Raw genomic sequence first — 15,193 nt, 5'->3', positions numbered from 1 at the left:
TGATAAATTAACAACACTTCCGTTAAAAAGTTAAAAATCATCAAAGTCGCAACATCTGATATTGTTATTTGGATTGCCTCATGATAAGTTTTCATTTAACAGTTTGTCTGTGGTAAGAGCCCCTGGTTTGATTGCTTCCTTTCAGTGGCATGTGGTTATGAACATTATTCATCACATGAGGCAGCGTGTTTGCCTCTAGCATGTTCCTTGATTTTTTTACACTGTTCTCTTAATATACCCCAGCTTATGTTGGTGATGGCATATAGTAATTATTTTGTCCTTCTGTCCATCACTTAATCGTGTGAAAACAACTCATTTTGCTGTTTTTGATGGATTGCCAAGAAACTAAATATTGTAGACATATCTGAAGATGTGATTGTTGAAAATCACTTTGCTGCAGCGATTTTTGTTAGCCATTTTACTTCTTTACATGCAGCTGGATGTGATTGTTTGACAGAATCTTGCGAATGCAGTTAATCTCAGATCTAATTAGATTGCTTTGAAAATTGGGAAATGTTCTGGTCATCATTGAAAAATGTGCAATTCAACCAACTGTGTTCCTAGGATTTTATAGAGTTATGGCAAAATCTTGTGAATGCAACTGTCTCACAGCTGTCATTGGCTTACCATGAAACGTTGTACATGTTATGGTCCTCATTTGAAGATGCACATATTGTTAATCCTCCTACAAGTTTTGTTTAGTTACTGCCCTTTTGGTTTTGTAGTTGAATGCAGTGTGACAGAACTTGTAAACTCCATGGTATCCTGGTTTTGATGGATCACTGTCAAACCTATATACCTATTATGGCTTTCATCTGAAGGTGCAGATAATAAAATATGTGAGCTCCAGTAACTTTTATTAGAGCTATTGCTCTATTTGAACTTGACCTGAATTCAGTATCTGTCAGAATATGATGAACATCACTTCTCTTGCACTGTTTTTAAAGATTACTGTGAAACATGGTATTTAATGTGGTCCTCATCTGTAGGTGTGACTGTTTCAAAATCTTTCTGCTCATGCAATTTTTTAAGTTACTGTACCTTTGTTTTTTACAGCTGGATGTCATATGTGAAACAATTTTGTGAAAACAACTACTCTTGTAGTTTTCAGTTGATTGTTATGAAATGCAGAACAATGGACACTGGAGAGGCTGCTTGCTATTTCTGTTCTAAATTGTGCTGTTGGATTACCTGTTATTTGATACCAGTGTTAAGCTGATTTGACAATTTGTTACACCATGCAAGACAACTCTAGCACGAGGTAAGGATTAGAGGTGAAATGTCATAATCCAGTTGTTGAAAATTGCCCTTTTGTCTCACAGGGGAGAAACCTATGGTTGAATGGGGAGGGGGCTGATGGGTACATTTAGACAAATCTCAGCGCATGCTTAATTTCTAATTCCTGAACCTTTGCCTGTACATCTTAGGCATAAGGGAATTTGTTTACAAGCCATCATATATCCCAACAGTAAAAGTGTTGCAATAGGCTGCTATTTCTAAGTGAGATCTGGATTTCATGGCCATAGCTCCTGTGGTGACAGGTATTGGCTCACAAGGCCATGTACTGCTCCGGTGGCATAGCGGTTAGCGCGTCCACTTTGGATGTAGGAGCTAGCAAGGTCGAACCCCAGCCAAGTCTTACCAAAGACATAAAAATAGTACTTAAGCTGCCTCGATAGGCACACACGATTAAGAGGTTAGTGTTATGACTGGTCAGCATGGTGTCAGGAAAACATGACTAGGTGGGACATAGTGGTACATGTCTGCAGCATGATGCCCCAGTGCTAGACATCACCATAAACTGCAGACATCGTAGCGATATGTCTGAAGAATTGTTAAAGCTAAATTAAAAATCTAAATAACACACAGACACAAGGCCAAGTGATCTTATAGTATAGTCCAGCATGCATGTTCCTGTCAGAAGTTGTTATTTTAAACTGCTGAAAAACCAGGTAGAACTTTTAGATTCACAATTTGCTTGCATGTTGCTGATCCACAATCAGATATGGTAACTGTTACTAAAGACAGATAAAGCTTTGAATGTTAATCCTGAACCAGAGAACAGAAATGTGACAGAAAGCATCCTGACATGAAGTTCTTTCAAAGCTGTAAAGATGATGTATATCATCAGATACTGCCAATATTGCCACTGTTACTAAAAATGGACAAACCTTTAAATTACGTTTTCTTTAAAAAAAGATACTTATTAGAATTTAAGGAAATTGCACAGAATGCATTGTGGGTTGAGCAGCTTTCAAGTTTATATAAATGATCCACCATCAGAGATGACTATAATTGCTAAAAATACTTTGTCAAATGATTGTTGTCTGTCAATTGCGATTGCTACATAATACACAAATGTTAAAATAAAAAAATACTCAACAAAATTTGACCCAATCTGACTAAAAGTACCCAAGTGTAACGTGCTTTCAGGTTATTACAAAATGAAGTGGTTCTGCCATTAAATATGACTACTGTTACCAAATGTGACAAAAAGCATCCAGGCAAAAAGTGCTTTCTGTGCCTGATAGATGATATTGATGTGTCATCAAACAATTGTTTAATGACTTGCAATGAAGCATAGGAAGAAATTTCTGCAGAAAGCATCCTACTGATTTCTTGTCCAGCTGTTGCTGTGCTTCTCTACTAAACATGTCAGCCAGCATAGTGATTTTTGACCCATTGGGTCTCTTATTTGTATAAAAACACCCCACCCTTGCAATGGGATCAATCCTTTCATCTGTCCCACCAAGTGTTTTAGCATGATACGCAAATACCAAACAAATGAAAGGCCATCATAATTCTTAATTATGCAGGTATATTTTATATGAATGAGATGTTTACATGTTTAAGCCATTGAAATAATTATTCGATTTTTTTATACACATTTTGTGGACTTTTCATTTTTGTCTGAAGTGGGGACATATGTGTCATCTATCACAATCTAGTTATTTATTTATTTAGGTCAGTAGGTAGATGTGGTTAGGTTGGTAGTTTCAACAAAGAAACATTAATTCATATAATAAACCTAAACAAGACACATCCCATATATCATATATCAAACACGTATAACATGTACTGTCATGTACAACACTTGCATTTAAAGCAAACACTATTTTATAAATATTCAAAAATGTAAAGATATACAGGTAGCTTACCATTATACAAGACTATTGTACACAATAAGCCACATTGTTAGATAAAAACAACCACTATGAATGTAAATAGAAATAGGAAAATATGTTGATCCACAAAGGATGACTGATGAAAGAGTATATAAATTTATTTTCAGTGGGTCCTGAACGGTGCCATCATGTGCTTTGGACAGGGGTGAATCCTGTAGGCTAGTTATCTTGGCATGGATACTTGTCTATTACATCAACTTCCAGGTGCTGCTTGAATCAATGTCTATATATTTTCTCACACTTGATTTAACATAGACAAGAGGTATGGGTCACTCATTCAAATGAATGTGGCAAAATCAGCAACATAATCATTAAACACTGATTTTGCATCTCCACACACCCTGTACCCACCAGGTACCTGTCTGAACAAGATCGGACTGCCCTGGTGGCCCTGTGGTTAGAACGTCTGCCTCGGATGTTGGAAGTCGTGGGTTTGAACCCCGACTAAGTCATACCAGAGACTTATAAAAATGGTACTAACAGCTGCCTCTCTAGTTGCTCGCTAAGAGATTTGTGCTAGGACTGATCGGCCTGGTGTCATGACATCGTGATATATGTCTGCGGCATGATTCCCCAGTGCCAGACATCAGTAGAATCTGCCACACCACAGACATCATAGCGATAGTACTGAAACATCGTTAAAGCTACATTAAAAATCCCGGCTAGGTACAACCTTCGAGCTGACAGTTTGTGTGGCTCACTCAGGATCGCCTATTGCATATCAACATCCTGGAGATATAAGCCATACAGAAGCATTCCATCAGTGGCAGGAGAATCTACATGGAAATGGCATTCTCATTCTGTCCGACAACCCCACTGTGGTGAATTATCTCAGAAGGCAAGGGGGAACGAAGTCTACAGATCTTTGCATTCTACTTTGGGAATTTCCAAGCTGGTGTTTTCAACACAAATCCATCGACAGGTTCATCATGTTCCACGCTGAACTCTGGAAGTGTTAGTAGACTCGCTGTCACAGAAGAATCAACTAATACGATCCGAATGAACTCACCACTCGCATTTGTGCCCGCTGGGATCGACCATCGGTAGATCTGTTGGCGAAAAAAGGGGTGCAAAACTCACAACCTTTATCTTACAAGTTCTGGATCCGACAGCCTGGGGAATCTGCGCTCTTTTCATAAATTGGAACGGCTTGGACGCATACTTTCACCTAGTCCGATTAATCAACCCCACAAATGTGTTGACACTGATGGACAATGTTGTTGAAAATCAGTATCTTCACGGGTGAAGGGCTGATTTATCGGCCTAACGTTCCCCCTCCAACACACCTGTTTCCGAACATGAAACAGAAAGCATGAGGATGTCGTTTTATCCTGATTGCTCCACTCCTATTTTTGGATTATTTAAAATCAATTCTACAATAATCTATGTAAATAGACGCAAACATATAAAAAGCACAACAACCATCATCCAGGTTGTTTCAATACTGAGCCATAAACATTGCTTTCTAAATATTAGTATGAAGTGTTTTTGCGAAATTCGATTTTTTTTTCCTTCTCATTTGTGTATATTAGAAAGTCGTGTCTAATTACCTCGTCAGATCGAGTAGGATTAAATAATTTGCAGTTTCTGCTAGGTCGTTATTTATCGACCCTATAATTACAATGCTGCACCTATTGGTTGTATTTAAGAATTACGAATTTGTATGGTGCTGGCAGTTCATATTTTGGTGGGAACAGCACTTTGACTTTGGAAGATGAAAATATGTGTGGTTGTGGTTCGGTTTAGAGTTAAAGCAAAAGGAATATTGTTCTCTTCCAGGTAATATGTATGTGGTTCTCTCGCCTACACAGATTAAGCTTGTTAAATGGTTGTCGTTTATTGTTCATCTCTAATCTGGTTAAATAGTCGAGCTGGATACATATTTAACAAGATATGAATACTTAAGACCATACATTTTGAGGTGTTGTTTTGGGCTCTCAAGGTTCAAGAAACTCTGCATCATTATACTATTCAAAACTAAAAGATACCATCATCTTTTTTGTAAATACTGATTGTTTCTTCGTGATTTATTTGAATGCTAGGGATCCTCCTCGCTTTACGCAATACGAAAGTCGTATACATCCAGGCATATGTTTCGTTTACTCAGACTCCTTTCTTATTGTATTGACCTGTCTTTCGATTGATTCTGACTACCATTTGAATGCTGTTGATGCCCATTGTCGTGTTTAGTTCAGTTTTGGATGTCTCTATTTTTTTATTTATTTCAACGTTAACTCTATCAGTGTTACCAATTAACGCGAGGCATTTTCTTTATCTCATTGTTTGGTAAATTTGTGTTGTTGTAAACTTGTATGCAAAATCATTTTAAATGTGAAATTGTTCGTTTCCTGTATCTATTAAACCAAGCCCGCCAAACACGGGATCGAGATTATTTACCACTTATCAATCAACATGCTATTTCCTCCAGGGTGATTTAAGATTTAGTAAAGGTGTCATTTTCTATCGTGTTAAAATTGTATCACTTAAATCTGTATTGCATACGACGTGGGTCGTTTTCATTGATCTAATCATACACTCATTTACCTTCTGTTTGTTTTTGTCATCCTCTGTCTTTGTATTTATCTCCGTTGATCATTTCTTCTCTGCAAATGTAACAACGTACCAGGGTTAGCTGTGATCTCAGTGTAATTGTCAGTAACTTTTTATGTTGAATATGTGATCAGATGTTTAGCTTCATAATCGTTATGACTGATTTCATTATTCATATATCAAGCTGAGACTGTAAAATGTCATGCTTTTCTAGAGATGCTTTTATTTTCGCCATGTCACTCTCTGTGACATTTACCTCCTGTGTATCCTCTATTCGATCGCTTGTGTATATTATCTAACGTTAGATAAATTATCTGCTCTCTCTGTCTGAATGCAGTTCTTGGATAGCACTAGAAAACACACTGAATCTGTCCTTGACCAAATCTTGAGCTAGTAAAATCGTTTTGTTTTCATCAGTCTGAGATTGTGTTGGCTCTTTGATTTATTTTCTGTTCAATAGCAGTTGATTTATTGTCAGCTTGTTCCCTTGATGTCTTTCTACTTGTTCTCACTAACTGGTTATCGATTGTATTAATTACAAACCTTTTATTTGCTACAAAATTGAATATGTCAGGGCTATGTAAATTGGGGATGGTAATTGTTTGATCTAGAGTTTTACTTTTTTCGTATTTGTTTGGCCTCTATTTATTACATGGTATTTACTCAAAGTAGAAAACATAGGCCGCATGCATGCAGACAATAAATAGAACTCTTCATCTTCATACCTAAAACAGATACGAAATCTACTAATTGCACCCTTTTGTAATAGCATAGTCATTAGACTAAACAAAACGTCCGTGAGAAACATTTTTAAAGCTTTTTAGGTTGCCGCATTTGTATGGGAAATATGAGCGATTTTTTTTCCGGATGAATAATGCACGACACCAGCTAAAGAAAACATGTTTATGCCCGGTCACTTACATCTCGCTGTTGGAGGGACACCAGCTATGACTTGTATCATACGGCGTGTCTTCTATAGCTAGCTTAACACTGTATCAAAATAGTTACATGGGGCAAATTGAACATCATCAGCCAGCGGAAATAATAATTTTCGTCGTCTTGGCTTATGGGCTCTGAGTCTCTTATTTTCATATCAAAACCTTCAGTTGCATTGTTTTCTCCAATCCAGTATTTTGACAGACTTGTAAAACGGTACGTCTCTGATCTATATGCGATAGCCCTCGACATAATATGCTTTTCTATGCTATATTTTTTTATAGACCCTATATAGCTCTAGCCAAAGTCTTAACCATTCTATTTGCGAAAAGATACAAATTTTCTCCTAAAAAAATTGTTTCAATGATCCGAACGGTATTTTCAATCACTGCGTATCTCACTTTGGTTGTTGACATTGCGAATATCACGTTCATTCGTTTTTTGTTTTGAAAAATTCGTTTCTGACTCAGTGAACACGTGCACATCGTTAACTTTATCATTTATTCTTTCAAACAGACGAAACGGCTGCTTTAGTTCATCCACAAACAAATTTAATTAATTAAAACCCAAAACGTCTACTTCATGAGTGTACATGGTATGTTTACAAAGTAGTTCATAACACACTGTACTATTTTATGCACACGTGTTGAGCATGTGCGTGCAATATGTAGGTGTTCAGTATCGTAAAATACTGCAACATTGTGACAATGTAGTTGTTGTTGTTATAGGATTTAACGCCATTTTTCAGCACATGATAGGCTATACATTGCGGCCAGTATTAATGGTGGAGGAAGAACACACGGAAACCCCGGAAAGAACCAATGTAAAGTTGAGGGAGAAAAAAAGGAGTATATAATAATCAAGTAAACACGAATAATAGTCATTAATGTAGCCTTTGGTATTATTTATTGTACCGGTGAACATGTATGCATTATGTTTGTGGGATGGGGTGAGGCTTAAGACAACTACTAAATAAATGTTTCTGATTCAGTCGATTCTGGTATAGTTCACTGGCTACTGAATTCTACCAATATAGCATTGCAGTTGGGTATGTAAAGTGGACTTTGTTTTAGTGGTGTTCTAAACATTCAACACAATATTTTCTTCGTTGTCGTGATTTCTAGTCATTCCTTCATCTACATGCTAAGGTTGTAATAGCCTTCCGCAACTAAAATAGGCATTTTTATTGTAGCCAATTATGTAGTGAAAGCTATTGATTTCTAGTTCATCTAAAATACTGTTCTACCAACAACAAAATATATTGTGTCGAAAAACATAATATTCCAATGTCGTTATCAAGTATATTGGAAATAAAAATTTCTTTCTTAGGGGTCCAAAATAGTAATTGAGCTTTCTTGATTTTAACAGCTCATTAGCATTGTTCTTTTGAAGTAGTTTTTCCTGAATAATTCTCTGTACCCGTTGAATTCATTAAGATAAGAATTATTGAGTGTCGTATATAGAGTATATATCAGTAGGAAGTTGGACAAGATTAATGAGAAAATGGAGAGATGAAAAGAAAGAGTATATAACGATAATTTTAGATAAACATACCATACTGATGAAAACCACGGGGTATCACAAATAGCTTGAAGCAGATGACGATGGGATCGTGTCTGACTATTTAAACTCGTCTTGTCATCTTCAATGACATGTTTGCAGAAGACGAAGAAGAAATTGTACTTCAGTTTACACGAAAATGACATTTTTATAATGCCAGTGGCATTTACAATACTCAAAACACATTTCAACAAAATTAAGCACTTCGCACCATCAGTCTCAATGCACATTACGTGGTATTGGTCATGAATTCAAGAGATAAATCTAAAGTGAAAATATTAACCAAAGAGGAACACCTTGTCACTCCCGACAATTTGAGATTTCGTACCATTTTGTGTCATGAAGGAGGTCCAGTCATTTACAATTCCTCTTTGGCGTCTCTGTGAATAACACAATAGCTCCCTTGTAAAAATATCCTTCATTTCTGTTTCAAACAATATTGAGCATCACATCTGTTCAATCTCATCCTCCTGCCAAATTGATTAGTGCAGCTTATGACATGAGTCATGAAAAAATATCCAAGTCCGTGCACATTTGTTAGAAGACAATCTCAAAGTTTTACTACGATTTACTTAAAAAGCACGTCAATTACTTTTAATGGATCACTGACATACCTCATCAAACCGAAAGCTTTCCTTGGAAAAAAGCTAGCGTTGTTGCAGTTGGCAAATCCAATACTCGATAATAAAACCCAAACATACAAATAATTTTGAAACCTGGTTAAAGTGACTTATCGGTGGTGTCTTTATTTGTTTAAAATGGAATCCTAATGTCGAAGCTAAACAAAGATAAAAAGCAAAATCCCACAAAAGACATCAAAAGAAGAGAGCTGATGGTGGTGACACAAGTTCACAAAAGAAAACGAAAAGCCGCAAGAAAAATAAAAGTTTCAATTGAGAAACAACCCCGACCAGAAAGAGAGGTACTGTTGCTAGGATGCGTATGTACTCCAGAAAATCATGCGCGTCGATGACGGTGTCTTCTCAACTGCCAGTTCTTCGCCGTTCAAGATTCTCCTTGCCAAACATTATTTAACACTCGTCTTTCTTAGTAGATGTACGCATGCAACTGAATAGAACGAATACCGTATTCCATTCGGTGGCTAATGCTGACGAGTACAAAACCATCATCGAATAAGTCAGACTTTACGAGCGCCGTTCTGATGTGATACCTAAAGTGTTAAACGACATCGGTCAAACTTTAAGCAGCAAGACGAGTGGAAGTAAAACATTACCATTATCTCTGAACTCCGATCCAAGATCAAAGATCTTGTTTTTCTTGGACAGGTACCCAATCAGTTTTATTAAACAAACTCGGTTCCACAGTAATATTAATAGACATACTGAAAGTTCCTCAACTTAAAATTGCTCCTTTAAAAAGATTATGAAACAACAAATTCTTCAAACCAAAGTATTGAAACTCTGAAGCTCAAATGACTTTTACATGATTTACATTGTGGAATGTTTCTTCTATATGGCATCAGTGCTGCAGCTGAGAACGATATCAAACGGGTGCACGGTTCAATTTTTTCCCCTCCGATTTCTTGAACCTTTTTATTCAAGATTGTGCCCAGAATTCAACACTTTGTGGCAATTATCAAACTCGTCTGAAGAGCAAATTATGGAGCCTTTAGTTACTGTTCCTTAATTATCAGTCTATACCTGTGTTGTAACTATTAAGAGCAATGTTAGGTACAAACCATCCGGTTTCCTTTAAAGTAATTAGTTATGCATCTAATTAAACAGGGGTACAGATTTCTTCGAACGTGGAGGCATTTCTTGAATCATGGCATGACTCACTTTATCTTTCTTACTTCGTCTGGATTAAAAAAAAATTCCAATATAATATTTCAGCAGCAAAGTACTTGCTCTCTCTCTCTCTCTCTCTCTCGCTTGATGTCACTTTGCAAAATAGCTTCATCCGAAAACTCACCATCAAACATTATGCCCATGGTGTTTTTGTCCACCCTCAACTATATCTAATTTCTCGGCCTAGACACCATGAAATGCACATAAAAAACTAATAGCTACTTTCCAGTACTCTCCCGTTATCCCCAGCGATAAAAGGGGCCATTTTCACCTAATATGATTGTATTTCTTAAAATTACAAACGTGTATTGGCACGTTTTTAAAAATAATTTAAAATGTATAACAATAAATCACTTCGGATATTTTATAAGTGGGATATTATTTAATATTTAAAGTTGATAAATACTTCCAGGCTGGAACGCGATACGGAAATTGTAGGTGTGCGATACGGGATCACATACTGAACATCTGTATCGCATGAAATATCAGAAAAATAAGATTACATGTGTATGTCCTAAAATTATATTTGTAATACCACCAGTAATTTGTGACAGGTACAATAATTTTATAAAAGGAAAGTTATGGTAAGTAATAAAAACACCATGCCAATATCATTTAAGTCGTAACAAGATTCCTCGAGAATTTCATTACATTCCTTACTGAGGAAAACTACCGACGTACCTGTACAGTGAAAAAGTTGTTGTTGTTGTTGTGGGGTTTAACGCCATTTTTCAGCACGATAGGCTATACATGGCGGCCAGTATTAATGGTGGAGGAAGAACCCGGAAAACCCCGGAAAGAACCACCGACCCACGAGAAGCTACTGGCAAGCTTTCTCACATGCCCACATTGGCTGAATCTTAGACTCGAACCGCCGCAGACAGAGGTGAGATGGCAGTGATCCGTAACGAAGAGCGCTTTAGACCACTCGGCCACTCGGGGCCCCGAGTGAAAAAGTACTGAGGCACGTACTAATGGAAAAAAATACCGCGGTTCATCGGTATACCGCGCACCTCTAATAATAGATAACTATTGTAATTGGAGAGTACATAACTATTCCACGTTAAATTCTTGTAGATCCTCATACATTTTCCATTCTTTGAAGGTATCCACTTTTGAATTTTTGCCCCATGTTAAATTATCGTAAACCCCGATCGCTCCGGTAGCCTAGTGATTAGATTACAAACATGGTACTAACAGCTGCTTCGCTAGGCGCTCAGCATTAAGATGTTAGTGTTAGGACTGGTCGGCCTGGTGTCAGGATAATGTGACTGGGTGGGACATCATGCTACATGTCTGCCGTTATGATGCCCCAGTGCTAGACATCACTATAAACTGTCACATTGCATACATCGTAGCGATATGACTGAAAAATTGTTAAGGCTATGTTAAAAAATCCAAATCACACCCGTAAACCCCTACAAGTGTTGGATAGTAAGGAAACATTAGGTGCTGGATTGTACGGGTGTGTTTGTATAGTAATCAAAAAGCAGGTACTAGATTATATGTGTGGTGTGTTTGGACATGAATTTTAAAAAATGGGTGCTGCATTGCTAATGTGTATATTTTAACATTACCATTTCTGTTTGACAACATACAACTTATACTCATAGTGGAGCATGTTGAGGTCAATTTAAAAATATCGCTGTGTCACCCAAATTGAGGTATCGACTTCTAACAATGTTAGCATTTACATCAACGTTTAAACATAAAGGCGCCTACATTATTATTATGTGACCCCATATCCCAAGACCTTGCATCAGATCACCTCTGCATTATATGCCATCATGACGTATCAGTCACTAACCCTCGCCCTTTATCTGCTACTAAGAGAAACCTCCGTGTGATAAATAGAACCAAACTAATGCACGATATCCAAGCTAACCTAACAACTTGCTTACCTCCTACCGCAGAACAACTCGATAACTGTTTGCGTTCATTGCTTGACAAACATGCCCCAGCTACCAAGTGCAGAGTATCAATTCAAAAGTGTTCTCCATGGTATAGCAGTGTTAGGGACCAGCGTCACACTGCTAAAAGAGACCGCCGTAAAGCTGAGAGGCTCTGCCTTTCCACCAGACTCACTATTCATAAGCAAATCTATGAAGTCGCTAAGAAGAATGTCACAAATATAGTCCATGCAGCGAAATCAGCCCACTACACTACTAAGATCATGGAAAGTTTCAGCCGCAAAGAGCTCTTCGAGATTACTAACAAGCTAATGTCAAGGAACAAATCAAAACCACTTCCAACTACCTTCTCTCCAGTCGACCTTCCGGACATGTTTGCAAATTTCTTCCGTGACAAAGTACAAACCATAAGAGATAAGCTTGACACCACAATTTCAATTGACTCGTCGTCACCATACAGTTGGGATACAGAATTTGAGCGGCAACCATTAGTAGCATTTGAACCTGTCTCTATGGATTTCGTACGTACAATCGTGATGACGAGTGCACGAAAGTCATGTGAACTTGATCCAATTCCATCATCACTGCTGCTTGAGTGCTTAGATCCAGTATTGCTTTCACTAACTGATGTTATTATTACCTCTCTCTCATCCGGGGAATTCCCATCATTTTACAAAACTGCCATTGTAAAGCCTCTGCTGAAGAAACCAACACTAGACCATAATGATTTAAAGAACTACCGCCCAGTTTCTAATCTCCCATTCATATTAAAAAAATCTTAGAAAATGTTGTTCTATCCCAGCTTGTATCTTATCTAAATTCAAACAGTCTTTTTAGCAATGTACAATCTGCATATCGCTCTTGCCACAGTAGTGAAACTACTCTTCTAAAAGTAGTTAATGACATTCTCTCTGTGTTGGATAGCGGAATGATTACAGTCCTCACCCTCCTTGATTTGTTTGCAGCATTTGACACAATAGACCATGATATATTACTTCACCGTCTCCAGAATGCATTTGGCATTCATGATACAGCCTTACTGTGGTTCAAGTCCTACTTGGTCAACAGGACACAAATTGTATCTGCAAATGGAATACACTCCAGTCCAGTTGATCTATGTTGTGGTGTTCCACAGGGGTCTGTTGTTGGACATGTTCTCTTCATTCTGTACACTCACTCGCTCTCAAGTGTCATAGATCATCATCCAGTGTCTCACCAATTGTACGCTGATGACACCCAAATATACAAATCTAGCCACCCAACTGAAGTTGATGCTACCATCCAAGGTGAAGAGAGGTGCATTTCTGATGTGAAATCATGGATGACATGTAACAAGCTGCAGATGAATGATGATAAAACTGAGGCTTTTCTAATCACAACACAAAGACTTTCTCATTCACATACATTACCTCAAACAATAAATATCAGCAACGCCAACATTAAATTCACGCAATCAGTACGAAACCTAGGTGTTACTCTGGACTGTACTCTCACATTGCACCAACATGTCATGAACATATGCAAGGCTGCATATCTTGAACTGAGACGCATCAGCTCAATTCGCAAATATCTTTCAGTTGATGCCACTAAAACACTTATGTGTTCATTAGTAATTTCAAGACTGGACTATTGTAACTCAGTTCTGTCTGGTTCATCTCAATATCTACTCCAGAAACTTCAAAAAGTTCAAAACACAGCTGCTCGGATCATACTTAGAGTACCACGATCAGAGCACACCTCCCCGCTGCTCTGTACCCTACACTGGCATCCATTCGATCCAGAATCAAACACAAAATGTGTTCTCTGTGCCACGTTTCACTGCCGGACTCTAGTCCAGCATACCTATCAGATCTCACCCATGTGTACACACCAGCAAGATACTTACGCTCCTCTTCTGACAATCGTATACTCATTATTCCCACTATGAAAACAAAGTCATATGGACAGCATTCTTTTGCATACCAGGGCCCAGCAACGTGGAATGAATTGCCCACTGAACTTAGACACAAAGACACAGTGATCCCATTCAAGAGCGCTCTCAAAACTCACTTATTTCGACTGCAAGAATAAACTCAAAGACCTAATAATGTTTTCTACCTGAAATATTCTCAGCATGTTTTTTAATTTTTTTTAATGTTTTTCTAATTTCATGGTGGTTGTTTTTGTAATAATATTATTATGCTTTTTTATCTTATAGGTGTTGTCTAATGTTGTAAAGCGCTTAGAGCTTCTAAAGATTAGGCGCGATACAAAGTCCTCGTTATTATTATTATTATACCGTCTCCCGCATGTTAACCTATGGGCTCCTATATAATTATGATATGACACCCAGTCCCTTCATGCAACTACTCAACATTTCTTTAAGATTGAATAATTTTATAATTTAAGACCTTAAAGTAATAAATAATTGAATTAAAACAATTTTAAAACTATTTTTTTCTATAGATAAACAAATAATTGAAAATAAATACCATAAAGGAGGATTACATTAAAAATGTTGTTCAATACTTTTATTTTGATGTTTGTGTCCTCAATTTTAAAACCTAACCTCACAAAAGGAGGTAACCCCTTGAGAGTCATACAAACAATTGTACTGCTATCTAGTCTGGTTCCCTGACATCTCTCTACTCCGTTATTCTTCGTTGGTTTCACTTAGTTATTCTTTATTAACGAAGAGGAACATGAAAGAGGTCTGGTTCCCTGACCTCTCTCTACTCCGTTATTCTTCGTTGGTGCCACTCAGTTATTCTTTATCAACGAAGAGAAACAGAAATGAATGTGGTCTGGTTCCCTGACCTCTCTCTACTCCGTTATTCTTCGTTGGTTCCACTCAATTATTCTTTATTAACGAAGAGAAACATAAATGAAAGAGGTCAGGGAACCAGACTAACTGCCCTCGGCCTTTTGTGGGCGCTCACCAGTTCATATGTACTTTTGAGAGAGTGACGTATGTAGCAGCAGGAGGGGCGAACCCGTCACTTTGTAGGAGCGTCCAAAATCGAAAATAAACCCTTTTATCTTTATATTATATCTTAAGCAAATATATTTGAAACAAAAATATTAACCAAGTCGAGGAAGCCTCGAATTGGTTAAATATAATTTTATCCGTGTTGATAGCGATCATATTACAAAAAAATCGACTCAACTTGAGGTCACGCCCTTCCTGTTGCTATTAATTAAAAAAATTATTGTTATAATAAAATGGTACATCCGGAATCTCATACTGCAAGGATAGCTCGAGAAC

This window comes from Sinohyriopsis cumingii, chromosome 6 (assembly GCF_028554795.1).
Source record: "Sinohyriopsis cumingii isolate HCF-2022 chromosome 6, ASM2855479v2, whole genome shotgun sequence".
NCBI lineage: Eukaryota > Metazoa > Mollusca > Bivalvia > Unionida > Unionidae > Sinohyriopsis > Sinohyriopsis cumingii.
Note: the sequence above shows the minus strand (reverse complement) of the source record.